Source organism: Pristis pectinata, chromosome 8 (assembly GCF_009764475.1).
Source record: "Pristis pectinata isolate sPriPec2 chromosome 8, sPriPec2.1.pri, whole genome shotgun sequence".
Classification (NCBI taxonomy): domain Eukaryota; kingdom Metazoa; phylum Chordata; class Chondrichthyes; order Rhinopristiformes; family Pristidae; genus Pristis; species Pristis pectinata.
The window spans coordinates 85,561,514-85,583,117 of record NC_067412.1 but is presented as its reverse complement, the minus strand read 5'-3'; the positions used below and the strand labels follow the sequence as shown (position 1 = coordinate 85,583,117).

The following is a 21,604-nucleotide window of genomic DNA, read 5'->3' as shown; positions in this document are numbered from 1 at the left end:
CTAATACACATCCCACCATGGGGTACCGATTGGTCACCAAAGGCTTCATATGGATAAAACTATGGAAGAAAGTCAAACAGCCAGTGTGACCACCTCATGACCAGGCCCAAACGGGATCTGTAGTGGATGGTTTAAAAATACATCAAATAAGCAATGAAGATAACTCAAGAAATCCATTAATTGAAAATCAGAGATATTTAATTGTACCTGTAGTAAAGGTACATAACTATAGAAAAATGTATTTTTATGACTCCTATTAGGATACTGGTGTTTATTTTGTATTCTTAACAAGAGCATGAACAATTGGGTTTGTTGCCTGCATGTTGAGATACTTTTGTTCCTTCCATTTGGCAACATATCAAAGCATTCGCATAATGTCTTCATTTTGTCCTCATTGTCTATGCCAAAGTCCAAATGATCTTGTTTATCCTGTGAGTCCTTTCAGTAGCTTTGTCTGCTGCACTTAATGCTCATCTTTCTTCAGGCCTGTCCAGAGTAATTTCTGTCTCACTGCAAGTAATTTCCACTTGAGTTCTTTCTCATCTATCTGCTTTCTCTTCCATTATCATGTTATTTGACTTGCCAGCTACATAGGCAATAAAGTGACTGACCATTGTTTCAGATCAACTGCTGGAAAATGTTGTATAGAGTACCAGAATGCTACCTTGATCTTCTGTCACCCAAACTGACTGTTTCTGCATACATATTCTTTCACCCTTTTTAACCAGCTTTATCTATCTTGCTTGTCTCAGCTGAACCCTATTTTTTCCAATTGACGGGAAGGTGTCAAGAGTGAAGGTTGAGATGGGTGGGTGGAATATTCCTATTGGTCAGTGAGATGAGTTAGGATAGTCCAAATCTACCCAAGGTACTTCCAGGCTGCTTTTTCAGCATATTGTGAATGCTAAATCAGGAATAGCGCGTTGGATTGTTTATCACTGAAAATCTTTGTCTTTATTTTAGCAAATTAATACAATGGTAGTTTAATTAGGAATTATTTTAAAGTTAATACATCCTTTGGTTTAAAAGTACAAATGCATAATAAATATTAACCGAATTCACTGGTATCAGTCATCCTGTATTGATTTAGATGCTTTAACTTATATGGTAGTCACCCAAATAATAGAACATGATATAGTTCCTCAGTCATGAATGAGGTTATTTCCCCTTCACTTTAAGAGGAATTACTATTTCTATAGGATGTCTAACAGGTTGGTTACAAGATAATAACTCATCCTTACAGATATGCTAGTCACCTTTCATGTTCACCATAGGATTCATCATTTATATAACTTCAAAAAGTTTGTCATCTGTTTAGGTGAGGACCTTTTCTGTACTTTAATATTGGCTTTTCAACAGAACCATCACTATTCAGTTATAAGATTATTATCCCAACACTTACTAAGGCCCCACCCAAAACATAACCAGCTGTATTTGTTTTTTCTCAAAACAACAAACTTTCCAGTTATTCTTTTCCTTTTCCAGGAGTGAGGTTCCAATAACCAGAGATAACGTTGGTTTTTATTTCTTGTTTTTTTTAAACAACACTTACTTTTTCTCCTGGAGATTAGCAGTTCCTATAGTGAGAATTATTTGTGGTTACCTTATACACGGTAGTGTAGCGATTAGCGTAATGCTATTACAGTGCCAGTGACCCGGGTTCAATTCCCGCCGCTGTCTGTAAGGAGTTTGTATGTTCTCCCCGTGTCTGCGTGGGTTTCCTCCGGTGCTCCGGTTTCCTCCCACATTCCAAAGACGTACGGGTTAGGAAGTTGTGGGCATGCTATGTTGGCACTGGAAGCGTGACGACACTTGCGGGCTGCCCCCAGAACACTCTAAGCAAAGAGATGCATTTCACTGTGTATTTCGATGTACATGTGACTAATAAAGATATCCTATCCTATCTTATCCTATCATATTAATTAAACGTAAAAGAAATCTTCAGTTGCAATCTGCTCTTTCAGGGACATGTGTTAAGGAATGTTCTACCATAGATCATCATGGATGATCTAACATTAAAATAAGCTTTGTGTCATACAGAATGCTTTCATAAATGTTGAACATTTCTTGATGGAATTTTGCCAAATGGATCATTAACATATTAACATACAGTTGTGTGTATTCTTCATTTTTCAATATTCACATGTTCTATGGAATTTATTGTCAGAAATCCTCTTGTAGAGCCTGAGTATTCAGGCTGTAAAAAATTAACACTTGCAATGTACTCTTTGTTCCTGAACTGTGGGTTGTTGCTGCCTTTAAATTTAGTTTTTACTGTGCAATTTATATTTGATTATTTTTTTCTATTATGGAGTAAAGAACCAATTGAGACTAGGATCATTTCCATTCTTTAATTGCTTTCAACTGGATGGCTTTTTAAATAAAGCAACAGTTTTCCTGAAATTTCTGCCTTTATAAACCTCAATCTTAGTCTATTAAAGGTTTCAAAGATTCTCTCTGACTCTTATAACATGAACTCTTTGTTCAAATCACATATCTTTTTGGATAACATATGTTTCATTGCTATTTGTATAGATGGACATCACCACAAGTGAATAGTGACAAAAACGCTTGAAACATTTAAGAAATGGATCTTATGATGGAAAGGTGTCAAGAGTGAGGGTTGAGATGGGTGGGTGGAATATTCCTTATTGGTCAATGAGATGAGTTAGGATAGTCCAAGTAATCCAAATCATCTGTACCCTTCTTGCAATGTTTTGTGTATAGTTTTCTATTTATTCCCCATTGTTCAAATTGTTTTGTATGAAGAAATATCGAGCACCGATGCACCAACCCACTTTTATATGGGCACTTTAACATTAAAAAATATGGGATAAGGGATGGTCTTATGGACTTGATGAGTTCAGATTCCACATGACGAAAGGATGTATATTTGAGAATAATATGGCATCAGGGTTAGGCCAGAGCCCAAACCTATGCTTGATGTGCAGTGAAAAGAAAGAGACTCTACAGAAGAGGCTTAGCAGGTAGCTTCAATCTTATTTTCAGAAAAGTCCACAAGCTCTTTGCACTTATTTTTAGAGATAAACACAATATAAAATTATCAAATAGTTGCCTAAAAACATCCAGTAAGAAGTGACTCATTTTTGTAGTACATTTTGTGAAATAAAAGTTTTGAAAATTAATTTTTTCTGAAGTTCATTCATTAGTTTTCCATTTTGTCTATATTTGCATAGTCATATATTTTCAGAAAATAATTGAAGGATGTTTCTTGAAGTATATTCCATGTTCTCTCTTACTTTGTGCTAAGAAGTTATAGAACGCTGCCGTGAAATTTTGTTATAGTTGCTTTCTAATCACTTTCTTTGAAGGTATTGCCACTATTTTGGAAACGTAGCCTGCACATGCTTTTACAAAGCAGAATGCCTATACAAATAGCAGAAGCAGTGTCTACATTTGCACGGTTACTTAATTTATATCCAAGTTACTTAAGTTATAATAAAAGATTTAGAATTTATTCTTAAATGGTTTACTCGTTAGTTTGATTGGCACCCCATCCATAAATATTAATTCCCTCTACCACTGACATTACATGACTGCATTGTAAACCATCTACAAAATGCAATGTGTTCCTTGCCTAGTCCACTCAACAGCGTCTTCCAAATGCATGATCTCTACAAGAAGGATGCGGAGAGCAGATGTATGGAAACCCTCCACCTTCAGGTTCTCCTCCAGATCAGCGATTATCCTTACTTGAAAATATATCACTGTTACTTCATTGTCACTAGGCTTAAGTCCTGGAACTCCTGACTCATCAGCTCTGTGGATGTACCTTCACCAAAAAGACTGCTGCATTTAAAGAATATGGTTCCCCAACACCTTCTCCAGGGCAATTGGAATGGGTCATATCAGTGATGCCCAGATCCCAAGTAATGAATGTTTAAAAAATTACATATTGAATCTGAAACAGAATTTTCAAAGGTGTTTGTTCAATAACTGAGCACATATTATTAGCTTCCCTCTTTAACAGATATAGTAACTTTAGCAGAGGCCAACTACAAGACAAGTAAAACTGAGGTATGCAGTACATTGCAGTACATATTAATACACATTTATGACAGTCCTGAAATGCTATGTTTTTAGATACATTCCCAAATTAATATTAAATTACCTCAATGGTAAATATTATGATTTGACACTACCAGTGTCAAAATTGGGATTTTTTTTTCCATATTTCTAAGAGATTACTGGTGAGAATAGAGAGATGGGTAAGGAATCAGAAAACTTATCAGATGTGTTGGACTTCAAGTGACTGACCAATTTTTTTAATTGTGTCAATTCTATTCATATTCTTTATGTAATTCAAAGATGGGGAAGTATTGAAAAGTAGTTCTACATATTCTTTTAAAAGAAGTTATTTAAGTTTTTATATGTGCAATTACAGTCAGTTGCATAATTACACAATTCTGCTTTCTATTTATATAGGTTTCCTATTTTCCCACTGAACTTTAGCAATTAATTAATAGCTTTTATGCATATTCTGCTCATTTTAGGACTTGGGAGTAAGAAAATAAAATGTAAACATACAAAAGCTGAAAGGATGATATTATCAGAACTAGGAGAAAAATAGCACACAAAAAGCAAAGGGAAATAAAATCACATGAATGGCAAGTCAGAAGAAATAATTATCGCAGGCAGAATTCTGTGTATATATCAGCTACAGTATGTAAACAGACTGTTGATTTTGAGCTCTTAAGTACCAAGTCATTCAGATAAATTGTTACCTCTTCCACACAACAGCAAGTAACTCAAAATAGTCAAATCACTCTTGCTGATTAGTTAACAGCTTTCATTTCACTGTCAACAGGAGACGTTTCTGTTTTCTTGCAGGCTCTAAAACATTTCTTCCTCAGCAACAGTTTGCGGTTTTATAGGTCCTTTGACATAACAAAGATATTTCGTGGAGATTGTTGGGTGATGGAGGTGGGATGGAAGGATGGAGGTGAGCAGAAAGGCAGAACAAATTGGAGTTGTGTCTTAAGATAGAGCCGGAGGGACAGGTTTAAGGAAGCCTTTGAAGGTAGGGAGAGGCAATAAGCCAGAAGCCTTATTCTGTTGGTAAAAAAAATAGTTGGTTTTCACCATGCCCTAAATCTGCCATCATGCTTGTAGCCTAGGTAATGATTCCTTTCTCTCCCAGTCTGATCGTGAGCTACTTGTTAACTGACTGTTGAGAATCACCAATTTTTTAAACAAACCAACAGTTCTGACTTGAATTTTTCGACTGGCAGCCACTGTGATGTCATCAATGGAAAATTCTAACCCTATTGATGTTGTCCACAGCCACCAACAGTATAAGACCATAAGATATAGGAGCAGAATTACACCATTCAGCCCATCAAGTCTACTCCACACTTTAATCATGGCTGATTTTTTTTCTCAACCCTATTCTCCTGCCTTCTACCCATCACCCTTAACCCCTTTACCAATCAAGAACCTATCAATCTCTGCCTCAAATACATCCAATGACTTGGCCTCCACAGCCCTCTCTGTCAACGAATTCCACAGATTCACCACCCTCTGGCTGAAGAAATTCCTCCTCATCTCAGTTTTAAAGGAACATCTCTTTATTCTGAGGCTGTGCCTCCATAAGTGAGGCTGGACATATAATTATTTTTGGGCAGCCCCTTGGGAGCAAGAGTGTCTCGTTTCCATCTGGTTTTGTGGGATCTGTAGTGACTGACGAGGATGATGTGGGAAACGCAGACTCTCATTACTTGGGCAGAAGATGCCCGATGAGGTTGGTGGGTGGTTTTTCATGAGGTGGTGTGCTCTTTTTGGCATTTACACAGTGATTCTGTGTGCTTCCGATGCGTGGACTTGTTTCAATACCATCCTGAACACTCCTCCAGTTTGAGCATCCTTGCCCAGGAATTCGCAAGAGCTGGTCAGGATGTTGCTTTCTTTCAAGGTTTTAAGCACATCCTTGAATCTTTTTGTCTATCCACCTGGCTATCTATTCCCATGACAGAGCTCAGAACATTGGCTGTTATGGGATTCTGGTGTTGGACGTGTGGCCTGCCCAGTGGATCTGATTGAGTGTAATTAGAGCTTCAGCGCTGGGGAGATTGGCCCGGAAGGAGTCACTTATTCTTCCTGTAAATTTGGAAAATCTTGCTGAGATTGGTGGTATCTTTCCAATGCCTTGGGGTGCTTCCAGTAGCTAGTCCAGTTCTCAGAAAAAGGTTACAGCTTGCTAACCAAATGGAAATAACCTCACATGAAGTGAGCTTTCAATCAAAATATTAAATATTCATATGAACCTTTGTAGCTCAAAACAATTGGAGATTTCACATTGTTATGTCTTGTATCATAAAATCAAATTTTCAGTGTTAATTTGCTATAAATACGAGTTCTTCAATAAGCTAAAATTTGTCCAAAGTAGAAGTTTAATTTGCCAGAAACAATGAAAGAATATTAAACAATATGGGACTTAAATTGAATACTCAAAAACATGATGTAGAATTAAACAATTTTGATCATACAGTATTCATGTTACAACATCATTACAGGATTTCAGTAAAAATAGAGCAGTAGCCATACTATTTTAGGGCTTTGTTCATATTTACGGGGCTCAATTTTTTGATTGGCAAGCTAGCTAACGCTAATCAAATCCATGTTTGTTTCTATTAAAGAGGAAGTCCTTTATGGTTGCAGCCAATGGTTGAATTCATTCCAAGGCCTTGGGATCTTTATGTAAGGAATGAAGTTGAGGGCAGTCACCCCAGTTTTCCAATGTGGCTTTGCAGGCCTTAGCTGCTGAGGTGGATAGAAGTATGGAGGATCTTTTCCCACAGAGAACTATCAAGTTCACTTATCCATGTCAATAAACACACTGACAAACAACAACAGGAGGGATAACAATTGATGTCAATGCAAGGACTCAAGTTCCAAGGACATGGATTCACTGTTGCAAGAAATTTAATGGCCTTACACATGTGGGCAAGATTTGTGAATATCTAATCAAACTGTACCTCCCTCTAACTGCGCCACTAGCCTCACAAATTGCTTCATGCAAAACACTCCCATCACTCACTTATCAATGGCTCAACATGCAGTTGCCCCAGAAAACTGTTACACATTTAACACTACTCCATATATCACACCCACATCTCACAGCTTGCACAAAATGGCAGATATTTATTAATGCCAGGCTCATTGAAACACATTGTAAGTGACTCATTGACACTCCTCAATACTGAATTTAACAACTTCAGGTAATTCACTTCTCTGTCGGTAACAGAACTGTTCATTTCTGCTGGAAGTCACCAATCTGTAATATTGGCTCAGTTTTTTCTCTTTCCATTAGCACAACCTGATTTGCTGGTTGTGTCCCAAAATTGATGGGAATATAGGGAGAATAAAAAAAGTGGGATTAGTGTAGGATAATTGAAAATGGGTGCTTGATCATTGGTGTGGACTCGGTGGGCCCAAGAGCTTGTTCCTGTGCTGTATGACCCTATGACTCCTAGACCATGACCAGAGGTGTTAGGGCAGCTCAAACAAATCTTCATTCTAACATCCCACCTCCTGCACATCCCACAATTCCTTTTGATTTGCAACCTAGAAATGGTGTAGGCATGCACCTCTGACTTGCCTCTCCCCCCATCCCAACTGCAACCCTTTCAACCTTCAGTTAGTCAAGAATTCCCACCTTGCTAGTTGTGGGCAGCAGACTAACAAGCGAGCAATGAAAAAGGCAATTTGTCACTCGTTCTGACACTTACAGCCAGTCCTGGGGTACTGAGATCTCACTAAGCAAGAATTGCATGAATTATGGGCAAGTGTGATCTGGAGAGAGAGCAGGAAGAAAATATAGCAGTACTTGTTCTGCTACAGAATATCCAGATGAAGACTTCAATGAGGCAAGCCAGTGAAGAAGGGTGATAGGAGTTGCACAGTAAAATGAATGGTGAAAGCATGTGTGAAACATCAAGGAACATGGTAAAGTCCAGCATAGATTTGCTCAGGGCTTTGTGTCCATTTACTTTTAACATCAGCGTTTGATGGGTGTTAGCTTCACTTGCATTACAATACAAGCAGAAGCCCCCCAATGTCTGAATGCTGCAGTAAAAGGTCGAATATTAGCCATGTGAGCTAAAGCTGCTGTCATCGTGATTTTAGATAATAATGTTCACAGGGGCTCTGAGGGAGCCACTGTACTCTTAACATTCCTCTGACAGAATATTAGGAATACCGAGCAAATCAAAAGGAATTGTGATATGCGTGGGAGGTGGGATGTTAGAATGAAGATTTGTTTGAGCTTCCCTAACATCACTGGTCATGGTTGTGGAGTCATAGAGTTACACGGCCCAGAAACAGGCTCTTTGCCCACCGAATCCGCACCAACAATCAAGCACCCATTTTCAATCATCCTGGAGAAAAGCCACTCTATAGGGAACAAGTAGAGTCAGAGAGAGAGGGAAAGAGTCATATAGCACAGAAACAGGCACTTGGGCCCACCGTGTCCATGTTGACATCATGTACCCATCTATAATAATCCCATTTACCAGCACTTAGTCCATGGCCTTCTATACCTTGATGATTCAAATGTTTGCCTAGATACCCATTAAATGTTCCTGCCCCCACCATCCCCTCAGGCAGCATTTTACAGATTCCAACCACTCTCTAGACACAAAAAAATTCTTCCACAGGTCCTCCCTATATCTCATACCCTTTACCTTTAATCCATGCCCTCTAGTTTTAAACATCTCTGCTATGGGGAAAAGGTTTCCTACTATCTACCCTATCTATGCCCCTTATAATTTTGTATCATCCTTTTAAGTTCTCTACTCCAAGGAAAACAAACTCAGCCTATCCAGTCTCTCCTCATAACTGAAACATTAAATCCCAGGCAACATCGCCTCCTCTCCTCTGCACCCTCTCCAGTACAATTCTGTTCTCCCTATTGTGAAATGACCAGAAGTGCCTCAACTGTGGCCTGATCAATACTTTATTCAGTTGTGCCATAACCTCCCTTGTCTTATGCCCTAATTAGTAGCCTGTATACCTTCTTAACCACCGTATCCACCTGTGCTACTTTCAGGGGTCCTTGGACTTGTACAGCAAGATCCCCCTGTTCTTCAATACTCCTTAATTCCCTACCATTCATTAAGTATGACCTGCTTTTAATAGTAAACCAATGGTGCATCATTTTGCACTTTCAGGATTAAATTCCACCTGCCATTGCTCTGGCCATCTTACCAACTAACTAATAGTGCAAGTCTATCTTCATTATTATGAACATCACCACCAATTTTCATGTGAGTTGTGAACTTACTGATTATACCTCCTATATGCAAAACATTGATGTATATAACTAACAGTAAGGATCCCAACATAGAACACTGTGATACACCATTGGTCACTGGTTTCCAATAATAAAAATAATCATCCATCATGATCCTCAGATTATCAAAGTCAACTTGGAATCCAATTTGCCAATTGTCCTTGGATCCCATGAGCTCTAACCTTATGGTCCTATCAGCAGTCCATATAGACTACATGAATCATACTGCCTTTGAAGAATTCAATCAAATTGCTCAGATAGCATCTCTTAATAAAGTAATGCTGAATATTTTTGATTAATTCCTGCCTTTCCAAGTCCTTTATAGATTTTTTTTCCCAGTAACGTCTCTATGAATGCTGATAGATAACAAGCCTGGCTTATTTCCAGCTCCCCGTCTTGAATAAAGGTGCACATCTGCTGTCCTCCGGTTATCTGGCACCTCACCCATGGCCAGTGAAGACTTAAAAAATCAGTGTCAGGGCCCTGACAGTCTCCTCTCTTGCCTTCCACAGCAGCTTGGGATATGTCTAACCAGGCCCTGGGGATTTGTCCACCCTTGACCTTGCTAAGACATCTAATACCTCCTCCTTTAATAATGATAGCATGTTCTGTAATTTCAATGTTCCCCCTCCCTGAAATCTCCAACTACAATATCCTACTCATTGGTGCAAAGTTTTCACTTAAGACCTCACCTGCATCAACATACAGGTTACCTCTTTGATCCCTAATGGCCCTACTCTTTCTCTGGTTATCCTTTTGCCTTAATATAACTTATTAACTGCTTTGGGATTTTCCATAATCTTGTCTGCCAGTGATGCTTCATGCCCCTCTTCACCCTCCTAAATTCTTTTTCAGTACCATCTTACACTTTCTACACGCCTGAAGGTTCTTCCTCATTTCCATATCTGTCAAACGCTTCTCTTTTTCTCTTTATCCAACCCCTTATATTCCTTGACATCCAGGGTTCTTTGAACTTGCTGTCCTTATCTTTCATCTTTTTGGGAACACCTTGGCCCTGAACTCTCATTATTTCACTTTTAAATGACTCCTACTTATCAGATATAGACTTGCCAGCAAGTAACTACTCTCAGTCTACTTTTGCCAGGTCCTATCTTATGCTATTGAAATCATCTTCTAAACTTTTCACAAAGGTGATCTCAATTAATAATGGTGAAGTTCAGATCCCCTACTACTCACTGGAATCTATCATTCTTAATATTCTCTATGATTTCACTGCATATCTCCTGCTGACTGTTAGGAAAACTGTGGTAAACACCCAGCAAAGTGATTGCTCCCCTTTTTTGTTCCTAACTTCTACCCATATGGTTTCATTTGAAGAGAGTTCTAGGATACCCTTCCACATTACTGCAATAATGAACTCCTTAATCAATATTGCAGTAATACCACCTCCTCTTTTACATCCCTCATATTATTTTCTGGAATGTTCAGTTGCCAATCCTGCCCTTCTTTCAACCATGTTTCTGTGATAGCAACAAATCTGTTATGTTATCTCTGGATAAGCATCCTTTAGTATCTTTGGAACTGCAATCAAAGAGGGAAGCAAAGATCTTCTCTTGCAACTACCACTAGTGATTGTAGATGGTTGAAAGACTTTGAAAAATCAGAAGTTGAGTTCCTAACTGCAGAATACATGGTCTCTGCCCTAGTCTCAGATTCAGTAATTAACATGTATGGTTTAGATCAATTTTCAGATCAATGATGGTTCTTAGATCATTGCTCCTGGAGGAATACTTTTGAAAATAAAAGGAAAATGATGAGATTTCTTCTTGTTGCTGATGGTTATTGCCAGTTTGATGGAAAAATACTTTGCAACATATCATTCCCAAATGACAGCAAGATTTTGCTAGATTTCAGTTGGACTGCTTCTCTGTTTTATCCACCTTTCAGAGGAGTGGAATCCTCAGCTGAACTGCAGGGAAATTAGCTGCAGTCTGACAGCATGTCCATAGAGGGCCTCCCTTCATCATTGCCTGTGGCATTCTTTAGTTTCCTCTACTCGTGGCCGCTGCTGCTGTTATTACTGCTCCTGCACATTGCAGGAAGGCTATGTCCCCATTGTAGCCAAATTGTGGAGGAGGCAGTAGGTGTTAGTGAAGTTGGAGACTCTTTCTTAAGTGCACTGCAGAGTACAGAGGAAGCAGGCATTATGGACTTTCTGAACTTTCAGGGAGCAATACTTTGGACCCATGCAGTGTGTGCACAGGTGAATCTGGAGCAAATCTTCAGCTCTGAAGGTGGTTATTCAGTTGGCATTCCAGATTGTCTGTGTCTACCAGCAAAAAAATGGTTAATGATCGGTACCATGCATCAAGGAAACTTAAATGAAACATTCATTCTAAGGCAGTTCACCTTTTTCTGCATGCTACTCAATCCGACAGTCATGAAGGTTGTTGGGGGAAAGGGCAATCTTAATCCCATTTATTATTTGCTTGTTAAAATTATATGTCAAAGGTGAATTGCTGAAGTGCAGGATTTTCTGTTGACTGTTCCTCAAGGGGGTAAAGGTTAGTTTGCTGATGTGCATTCATAAATAAACATAAAGCTCATTAAAACTAGAATTTTCATATTAAAAACTCAATTTATATGGTTTCCAGGTCAATAAACCTTAAAAATTGGCGTAGTAGATTATTTAAATGAATATGTGCAACAAATAGCAATAGTTGATTGAAATTTTAAATTATGATCTCTTTGACTGCAATTTTTAATTGCGGGTGTCAAGATCAACTGTCTGAAGCCAAGGCATTTTGCTAACTATACAGAGGGGCTTTTGAGAATATCTTCATGTAAATTTTCAACCTGAGGCTTGTCTGATGGAGTAATAGGCATAAAGAGGACCAGAACAGGAATTTTTTTTAAACCTTATAAGTTTCTTTATGCGGCCATGTACCTGATGAGTCATTAAAATTGACATTCTGGTTTTGAAAACACAAATCTTGTTGCTTACAAAATGAGGCTAATTGATTGCCATCTCAAAATGTTGCATTTTATTTGATGAAAATGCCTTTTGGAAAAACACAATTATTAATTAATACAAATGTTTCACACCCAAAATTAAATCTTTGATAATTCCAGTTAATTGTGCAATCTTTCAAACACCTTTCTTCTCTTTAACGTCTCCAAACACACGGATTGGGCTGCAAAATTCTGCAAAATGCACTTCCTCAGAATAGGTAGATGTGGTAGAAAGCTCTCTCAATTACTTTTGGATATAAATGCCCACACAGAGAAAGTTTTCAGTAAAATACTTCAGAGGACCATTCAAATAACAAATTTAGTGCTAATGTAAAATACATTTTTTTAAATAGTACGATTTTATGCAATATATAATTACTAAAGAAAATGGCAAATGAGAAAATAACTTTAAAAAGTGAGTACTTTCTAAATGCTGAAAAGTTAGATGCAGTGGAAATCCAAATAGTCTTGGGGATCCATATGCACAGATTACTCAAATGTTGTGGACAAATACAGCAAGTATTAAAAGTGAAATTAAAACTATTAAAATGTCAGCATTTATATCTAGAGCATTTGATTACAAGTGGGTGGGGTATGCTATAGCTATACACAAAGCCTGAGTACTGTGGACATTTATGTGCAATACTTCATAGGAACAATATACAGTCTTGAAGGTGTGAAGAATAGATTTACTAAAATGACCCCAAGAAGCCAAGGTTTAATTCTGAAGCAATTGCAGAAAAATGGATCATGTTCACTGCAGTTTGGAAGACAAAGGTGTAATTTGACTTAAGCTTTCAATATATTAATACAAACAAATAGGTAGAAAGAGAAAGAAAACCTATGTTTATTGATTGGGTATTCTGAGACTGGGAGTATAAAAATTAGAGCCAGGATCTTCAGCAGTGAAGTTAAACTCGTGCACACGGAAGGTAATAGACATTTGGAACTTTTTTGCTAACTGCATTTGTTGTTTCTTTACTCGTTAATTTTAAATCCAAGATTGAATTATTTTTTGCTGAGCAAAGAAACTTAAGAATATGGGGAAAAACAATAGAGCTGTTCATTGACTTCAGGAAGGGTGCTGCAGTGCACGTGTTCCTGTTAACATCAACAGTGCTGAGGTTGAGAGGGTTGAGAGCTTCAAGTTCCTAGGACTGAACATCACCAATAGCCTGTCCTTGTCCAACCACGTAAACATCTCAGCAAAGAAATCTCACCAGCGCCTCTACTTCCTCAGGAGGCTAAAGAAATTTGGCATGTCCCCTTTGACCCTCACCAATTTTTATTGATGCACCATAGAAAGCATCCTATCCGGATGCATCATGGCTTGGTATGGCAACTGCTCTGCCCTTGACTGCAGAGAATTGTGGATATATCACAGAAACCAACCTCCCTTCTGTGGACTCTGTCTACACTTCTTGCTGCCTTGGTAAAGCAGTCAGCATAAAGACCCCACCCAGCCCGGACGTTCTCTCTTCTCCCCCCTCGCATCAGCCAGAAGATACAAAAGCCAGAAGGCACGTACCGCCAGGCTCAAGGACAGCTTCTATCCCACTGTTATAAGACTATTGAACAGTTCCTTTATATGATAAGATCGACTCTTGACCTCACAATCTACCTCGTTATGACCTTGCACCTTATTGTCTACCCACACTGCACTTTCTCTGTAATTTTAACACTTTATTCTGCATTCTGTTATTGTTTTACCTTGTACTACCTTAATGTACTTTTGTAATGAATTGATCTGTATGAACAGTATGCAAGACAAGTTTTTCATTGTACCTCGGTACATGTGACAATAATAGTCAATTTACAATATAGCCGGGGTTATGTCACAGATCACAGGCCTGAATGGCAGGTCGGCTAGAGAAGCTAAAAGGCTTCCTAATGAAACGGTTGCCTGGGTATGGAAAAACAGGGTAATACAATATTCTTCAGTACAAAATAGCAAGTGTTAACTTAAAAGTTTGGGCATGCCCATTTTTGCAAGAGCACCCTGGCCTTGAATGGTGAAGCCATGATATTGGATCCTGGGCCTCATTTCTATCATGTAAAGGATCTGCTGAAAATAGCAGGCAACTTGCTAAATTAAATGAATCTAAATTAGGCCTCTCAGTTCTTCCTGTGAGTAGCATATATAAATATATTTAATGTTACATAGATTGAACAGTAAAACTAAATACCAAAATACAATAATTTAAAGACATAAATCTTTGGTTTCACTGCCTCAAGGTACAAACTTGTTTGCTGATTGTCACTTAATGCCATCCAGCTTCAATTTAGCTGTCTTTTATAAGTACACTACATCTTTAGAAAAGCTTACATGCAAATTTTTAGTCCAACGTAATTTACTTGAATTCTTAGATTTAGTGACCTCGACATTGCTTGCAAAGACAAAAAGCTGATCTAAAGAACTGCAAAGGTTGAAGAGACAGTATCAACTGGTTAGGCATCCTGGCAGAAGTTATTCACTATGAGAAAGCCACTGCATTGCCTGATTTTTTTCTTTAAAAGTCTGATGATAGCAAGGTTTATAGCTATACTATCTAGAGTATTAAGGACTGAAATAGATTATTGTAAGTAATAGATTATTGTAATAATCTTAACTGCAAAGCACAAAAATGTATCTTATGTTTTGCTTCTGGTTCAGTCTTCAGTCCCCTACTCCCTTAAGAAATTAAAGTACATTGTAAAATTTCCAATATCAACAAATGCAGCAGTAAGTGACAAAGAGGTTTACTGTGTAGGAACCTGCAACTCAAACCAGCTGCACCGGATATACAAAAAAGAAATGAAAAACATGTGCAACACTAAGAGGCCAGGGTTTATTGCTTTAAAATTGTATGTGGTGTTGGTCAGCAGTACCTTATAGTTGTCATACAGTGCCAGATGCTCCATATAATCTGGTGCAGAGGCCTGAGGCCTTCAACATATTGTCACACTCAGATCCCCAAGGAAACCAACCAGCACCATCTGGGAGCAAATGCATAAACTGCACAAACGTAACGAAAGCTGTAGTTAATTTGAGAATTCGGCACCTCCCAAGTATATGTATGGAGCACTTGTGCAATGCTGCAGTTGGTCAGAACTAATTAGGTTAAACTCACATTTCTTGGACAATCCTGAATTTATATATGGGGCAACCAGCCTATTTTCAAAGTCAACATTCTCAAGATCAGTTTTTTCCTCTGGGCACTGTTCCTCCACCATTCCCCACTGAAAATTCTGCCCACCTACTTAACACATTCAAGGGCCATCACATTATTACATGCTGAGGTCACCCAAAAATGATCTAAAATTAAGTAAGCATTGTAATGTATGATCACGTTTGATGAGAATAGTTATAATCCGGAATGCACTGCCTGAAAGTATGGTGGGTGCAGGTTCATCAGCAGCTTAAAAAGTGCACTTGTATTTGATGGTGAGAACTATGAAGAGCAACAGGGAAAGAGTAGTGCAGTAAGGCTTACTGGATTGCTCTACACTGAGCTGGGAAGAACTCTGAGTTTAATGCCCTCCTCTGTGGTAATAATTACATGATTGGTATTGGTTTATTATTGTCACATGCACTGAAATACAGTGAAAAGCTTTTGTTTTGTGTGCCATCCAGGCAGATCATGCCATACATAATTACACTGAGGTAGCAAAAAGAAAACATAATGCAGAATATAGTCTTGCAGTTACAGAGAAAGTGCAATGTAGGGAGAAAAAAGCAAGGGCCACGACAAAGTAGATTGGAAGATCAAGAGTTTAAAAGTTCATTTTTTGGCGTATGAGAGGTCTTGTTCAAGAATCTGATAATGGTGGGATAGAAACTGTCCATGAGTCTGATAGTATGTTCTCTCAAACTTTTGTATCTTCTCCCCAACAGATGAGCGGAGAAGAGAGAATGACCGGGTTGGAGGAGTCCTTAATTAAATTTGCTGCTTTCCAGAATGTGTAATTCTATCATTTTATGCTATTATTTTCTAGTATCATTGCATCAGATTCATGTTAATAAACCTTACATACAGTATATTACAAGATTTAACTTGTTAAAGAGCAAATAGCCTCATGTATATTACCTGATAAATATAATGGAAGAATGACAGCTTTGGTAATAATGTTCTGCTATGCATGTGATGTTAATTAGTTAGAATTTGGTGACTGATTCTTAAAAAATGTACAGATGAGATGATATCTGTTTTGGGTTGCTTGCCAAAGTAAGTTTGGCAACTTATCTAAATACTACATTAATGTAATTTTCTACACATTAGTTCTCAGTACGTACATAGTGTAGTGGAGTTGTACAGGTACCAAATCCAATTTGGATCTTATTCCACACTTGAGGTGCTATGTGCAGTTCTGGTTAATGTAGAGACAGTGGAAAAGATACAACAAATATTTACAAGAACAACAGCAGAACCAAACTATTTAGGAAAGATTGAATGGTCTGAGGTTCAATGGATTGATATTTGATCTTGAAGAAAGAAAACCAATGGATGATCTGATAGAGGTGCGTAAAGACTGAAAAGTGTTGATGGTGTAGAAATTTATGGCTATAGTTCTGGTCTCTCCTGGTTGTTCTACTTCCAGGAGAGACCAGAACTATAGCCATAAATATAAAGTTATAAATAAGTCCATCAGGGAATTTAAGAATTTTTTTAACCCAGAAAGTGTTTAAATGTGAAACTTGTTCCAACAAGGACCAGTTAAGACAACTAAAATAGATCTGTTTTAGTCAAGGCAATTGCTCTGCCTGAGATCACAAGAAATTGCAGAGAGTTGTGGACACATCTCAGCACATCATGGAAACCAGCCTCCCCTCTGTGGACTCTGTCTACACTTCTCACTGCCTCGGTAAAGCAGCCAACATAATAAAAGACTCCACCCACCCCGGACATTCTTCTCCCATTGGGCAAAAGATACAAAAGCCTGAAAACACGTACCATCAGGCTCAAGGACAGCTTCTATCCCGCTGTTTTAACACTATTGAATAGTCCCCTTGTAAGATAAGATGAACTCTTGACCTTACAATGTACCTCATTATGGCATTGCACCTTATTGTCTGCCTGCACTGCACCTTCTCTGTAACTGTAACACTTTATTCTGCATTCTGTTATTGTTTTCTCTTGTACTACCTCAAAGCACTGATGTGATGAAACAATCTGTATGGATAGCCTGCAAAACAAAGTTTTTCGCTGTACCTTGGTATATGTGACAATAGCAAACCAATTTACCAATTTTAAATAACTGTACAAAGGACAAAAAAAAGCAGAATATGTTTGAGGGCTGGGCTGCAGAGGGCTTCTGAGGAGCATAAATATTGAGGCAAACCTTGATGAGAAGAAAAGCATCTCATGTGCTGTAGACACTATGTAAAACCATAATGTGTAAAACACAGAAAATATAGTATTACAAACCAATCCATCAGAGTACTGTTTTTGCAGGTGACAGACATGGTAAAACGGTTTCCCGAGTTTTCACTGAGAAATTCTGCATGTCTGAAGGGTTATTCCAGCAAGAACCTAAGAGGTGTCTTCCAACAGATAAAAGAGGGTCCAAACTATTTCAATTCTGTTTTCCTTCTTAGCTGAAAAATGAATCTTGGGAAAACTGGCACTTGACTAGATTATTTGCTAGCTCAAATAAAGTTCATTTAAAATTACAAATATTTCAGTCAAGCTTTTATGTTAGTTCAACCGGCAACATGAACTGTACAAGATACTGGAACTCATGCAAATGACTCTTACCACTTGGTGGTGTGAGAAAAGGACCATGAGGTAGGATGGCATTAGAAATCATACATAAAAAATTAATTTAATCTGTTAATTTTCCATGGAAGTATGTTTTCCATTGCTCAAGTTAAATACTGATTAGTGAATCACTAGGCACTGTTTTGTCGTGCAGAGGGAGATGTGGTCAGAGAGGAAAGTGCAGAAATCTAGGGTAGTGCCGGAAGTGGATATACCAATATAAAGAATCAAGGAGTATGAGGAATGATTAATGGAAACAATGTGCATTGTTCATGAAGTGAGGAAGAAGTTGGGGAGAACTTCTGGCATGTTATCTAAAGAACAGGATAACTATGAACAGTATACTAGTGACATGCTTCCTGTATTGCATTCTTGGAGTCAATATCCTAATTTTACTTTTGCTTTAAGAAGTAATTTTACTAATTAAATAAGGTGCCTTGACAGAAATTACCATTGTGAGATCAGTACATTCAATAGGAAATCCACTGGCAAAATTGTAACGAAGCTCAGAAATTAAAATATCACTGTACTTTTGTTTAGGTTGTAACAGATAAGCTTTACATGAGGCCAAATGGCAGTAACCAATATAAGGTCAGGAGTTAAAATTTCTGCATAATTTCTGTAAAATTTCATAATATTTCTGTACTGTAAGAATGAAACAAATAAATAAATGGCAACACAAGATGTGACAATGTCATTGTGCTGCCAACTCTGTAACCCTACACTCCCCCATATACAAGCCTGTAAAAGGAATCCTTAAGGGATAAATTCACAGGGATTTGTTAATTATTCAAGTGGAGGATTGTGCCATGATGTCTATCAATTTATATTCCAAAACCTCGACTTTATAAATTAAAAGTAGAAAAATATGCTGCTTATTTGGATTCTTAAGACAAGTCAGGAATAATCTGTCCCTTCAAAGAAAACAGAATGCCAGTTCTCTCAGGAGAAATACTTGACTGTAAAAGAGAAAAGGCAGAATTGGGTGCAAACATTCAGCTGAGTAGTTGCCAAAGAGGTATTGAATATTACACAAGAAAACTTTACACATATGGAAATACATTCCAAGTAACTTTGGAGCACTAAACTGCCTCCTGCAAAAATCATGAAATTGGGTGAAAAGGCATTTGAAATAGCATTAGGGCAGTTTGCACCCAGGAAGATGTGGTTCCCTATATGACCACAATCAGTTGATTGCAGCTTCCAACCTTTTGCTATGTACCAATTTGAAAAGGGCATCAGCCCTTAAAGGCACCCATGGCAGCAGACAGCAACAACAAACACGATGGCTTCCTTGGAGGAAAGAGAGAGAGAGAGCTCCTAGATTTAAAAGAGAAATGGATATTCTCATGAGTGAGATAAATGCCAGGAGGGAGGTTATATGGTGTGGGAGTTGGGTGGTACACCAGAGAGCTCAAGAAGAGGCTAGCAGTTGTGTCTTTTAGGTGCAAGAACTCCCACCCTATCAAGAAGTGTACAAGTAAATTTCATGTCCACCAAAAAAAGGTCAGGGTGACATACGGAGCACTGAAAAAGTTCTAACGATCCATATTCATTTCTTTTGGAATAGGATTCATTGTTTGATGTCTTAAAAACAATGCAGGTGGACCTGCAAAGCAATATGAGAGGGATTATTATGTGTCACCTGGGCTTTATTAGTGTACTATGTTGTTGGTAACCATCAGAGTGGGGAGACCATCACTTGGTTTGTGCTGGGGCAATGATTTTGCAGAATACCTACAAAAAGCAGTTATCAAGGAATCCATGACTGTGGACAGTGCCAGGAGCTGAGGCTATGGGATGCCGTGCAAGGACATATCACAGTACTTTTCTTTATCATCCTGTTCCTCTTGCTCCTGTGTTTTACTCACCCTGCCTCATGTTCTTGGGTCTGGGTCTGCTTGCTGCTCTTCCTCTGGAACTAGCTGCTGATTTCAGTTGAGCAGGTCATGCAGTCTCCACATTGCCGGGTGTTCTTGGACTGATGCAGGCAACAGAATCTCATTTTCAGAAGATTCATGGCATTTCTATTACCACAATTCTGGTACCCAGTGTCCAGCTGCTGTGTTAGACTGCCAGTTTGTATGAGGGATGTGAAGTAGATGGTAGGCTCTTACACCAGCATCCATTCCTACATCCTTGTGCTGGTCACTGGAAAACATGTGGCAATGTGGTCCCTCAGACACTGAAGCCATCATGTGTGCTTCCCAGAAGTATGACATTGACCACAAGGAAATTCTATTGATGATCCATAGTCATCGGCACATTGAAATAGACCTTTCCAGTTGATGTAAAGGTCCAGGTTCTAAATGGGAGCTCTAATGAGCACATGCGTGCAAGCAATGGCTGTCTGGATTCATGGGAAGCCAGCAATGTCGACAAATCCCAATGCCCCGAGATACAACCTGCTCCTCTCTGAAACCAAAGTAGATTAATTCATTTCTCTGCAAATTCAGTGACTGAGTGTCCTCTATGATGCAGTGCGGAGCAGCAAATTGGAAGAGATCTGCTGCAGTCAACTTGGAATGATCCCCTGGCGAGGAAGTTGAGAGTCACCATGACCTTGACGTTATGGAGAAGAGCAGTCTAGGCATGGGATTGTGGCCGAAGACCCCATCCTGCAGTTTTTCACGTATCTCAGTGAGGACAGCCTTGGAAAATCAGAGCCTTCAAATATAATGTGTATCAGAGAGGCCCAGGTAGGATGTGGTGTCTCTGAAGATTCTCTGGCAGTAGGCCCTCGCTGATGGAGACAGGTTTGTCTCCTTCCCTATGATCTCTATGTCATGGTTCTGAGTGCTCCATTGATGGTGCCTCATTGTGCAGCACATGGAGTCCATGCACTACTAATTGCATAACAACACACCTGAACCCCATCAGGAGACTAGCATAAGGCCCCTGGTTTCACTAGCACTAGTTGCCAGAGTATTGGTCAACCTTTGGGTATACTTTGTCTCCTGACTGCTTAGAGTTGTCAACTCTAGAGCAGTCCTGGTTTCACTGTTCCTCTTAGGATATTCAGTTTTTGTGTTGGAACCTCACCTCAGAGCCTCGAGGCAAGATTCCTTCTGGTTGCTGCCTGCGTTTAGTTCTGAGGAAGCATCCTGACTCCAGTCTCGTACCAGTGCGCTGCATTTGGGTTCTCTGTGAGCTTGCTCTTTGCTTGACATTGTGACAGAATGGTTCTGGCCCCCATGAACCCAGTGGACATGAATCCCCTGTATGAAGCCCTCACCAGCCAGGGCTCACTTCTGGGCTGGCATGACCAGCAGCTCTGGGAGCTTATGGCAGACTGCTGTACCCTAGCAGTGAATGTTGGGCAGGTCAGCGAACAGATCAGCCGAGTCTCTGCTCTTCTTACCTCCTCCACTCTGAGAACTCTGTCTGACCAGCCTGGATGATCTGTAGGAGCATCACCCTGACCACCCAAGGAACTGCATGTACCTGACCCAGAACCCTACACTGGGGATCTGGGAAAATGTCAGTCCTTCCTACTACAATGCTCATTAGTATTTGAGCAATGGCCCTCTACGTACACCACTGAGAGATCCAAGATCTCATTTATCGTGGGGTTGTTGCGAGG

At 39.0% G+C, this 21,604-nt stretch overlaps 1 protein-coding gene across 1 annotated transcript in view; it reads right to left on the bottom strand.

The window, feature by feature from the left end:
• Nucleotides 1–21,604, bottom strand: part of LOC127573621 (nuclear protein AMMECR1-like) — a 156,056-nt gene that overhangs the window by 97,726 nt on the left and 36,726 nt on the right. The gene's annotated exons all lie outside the window — the stretch shown is intronic.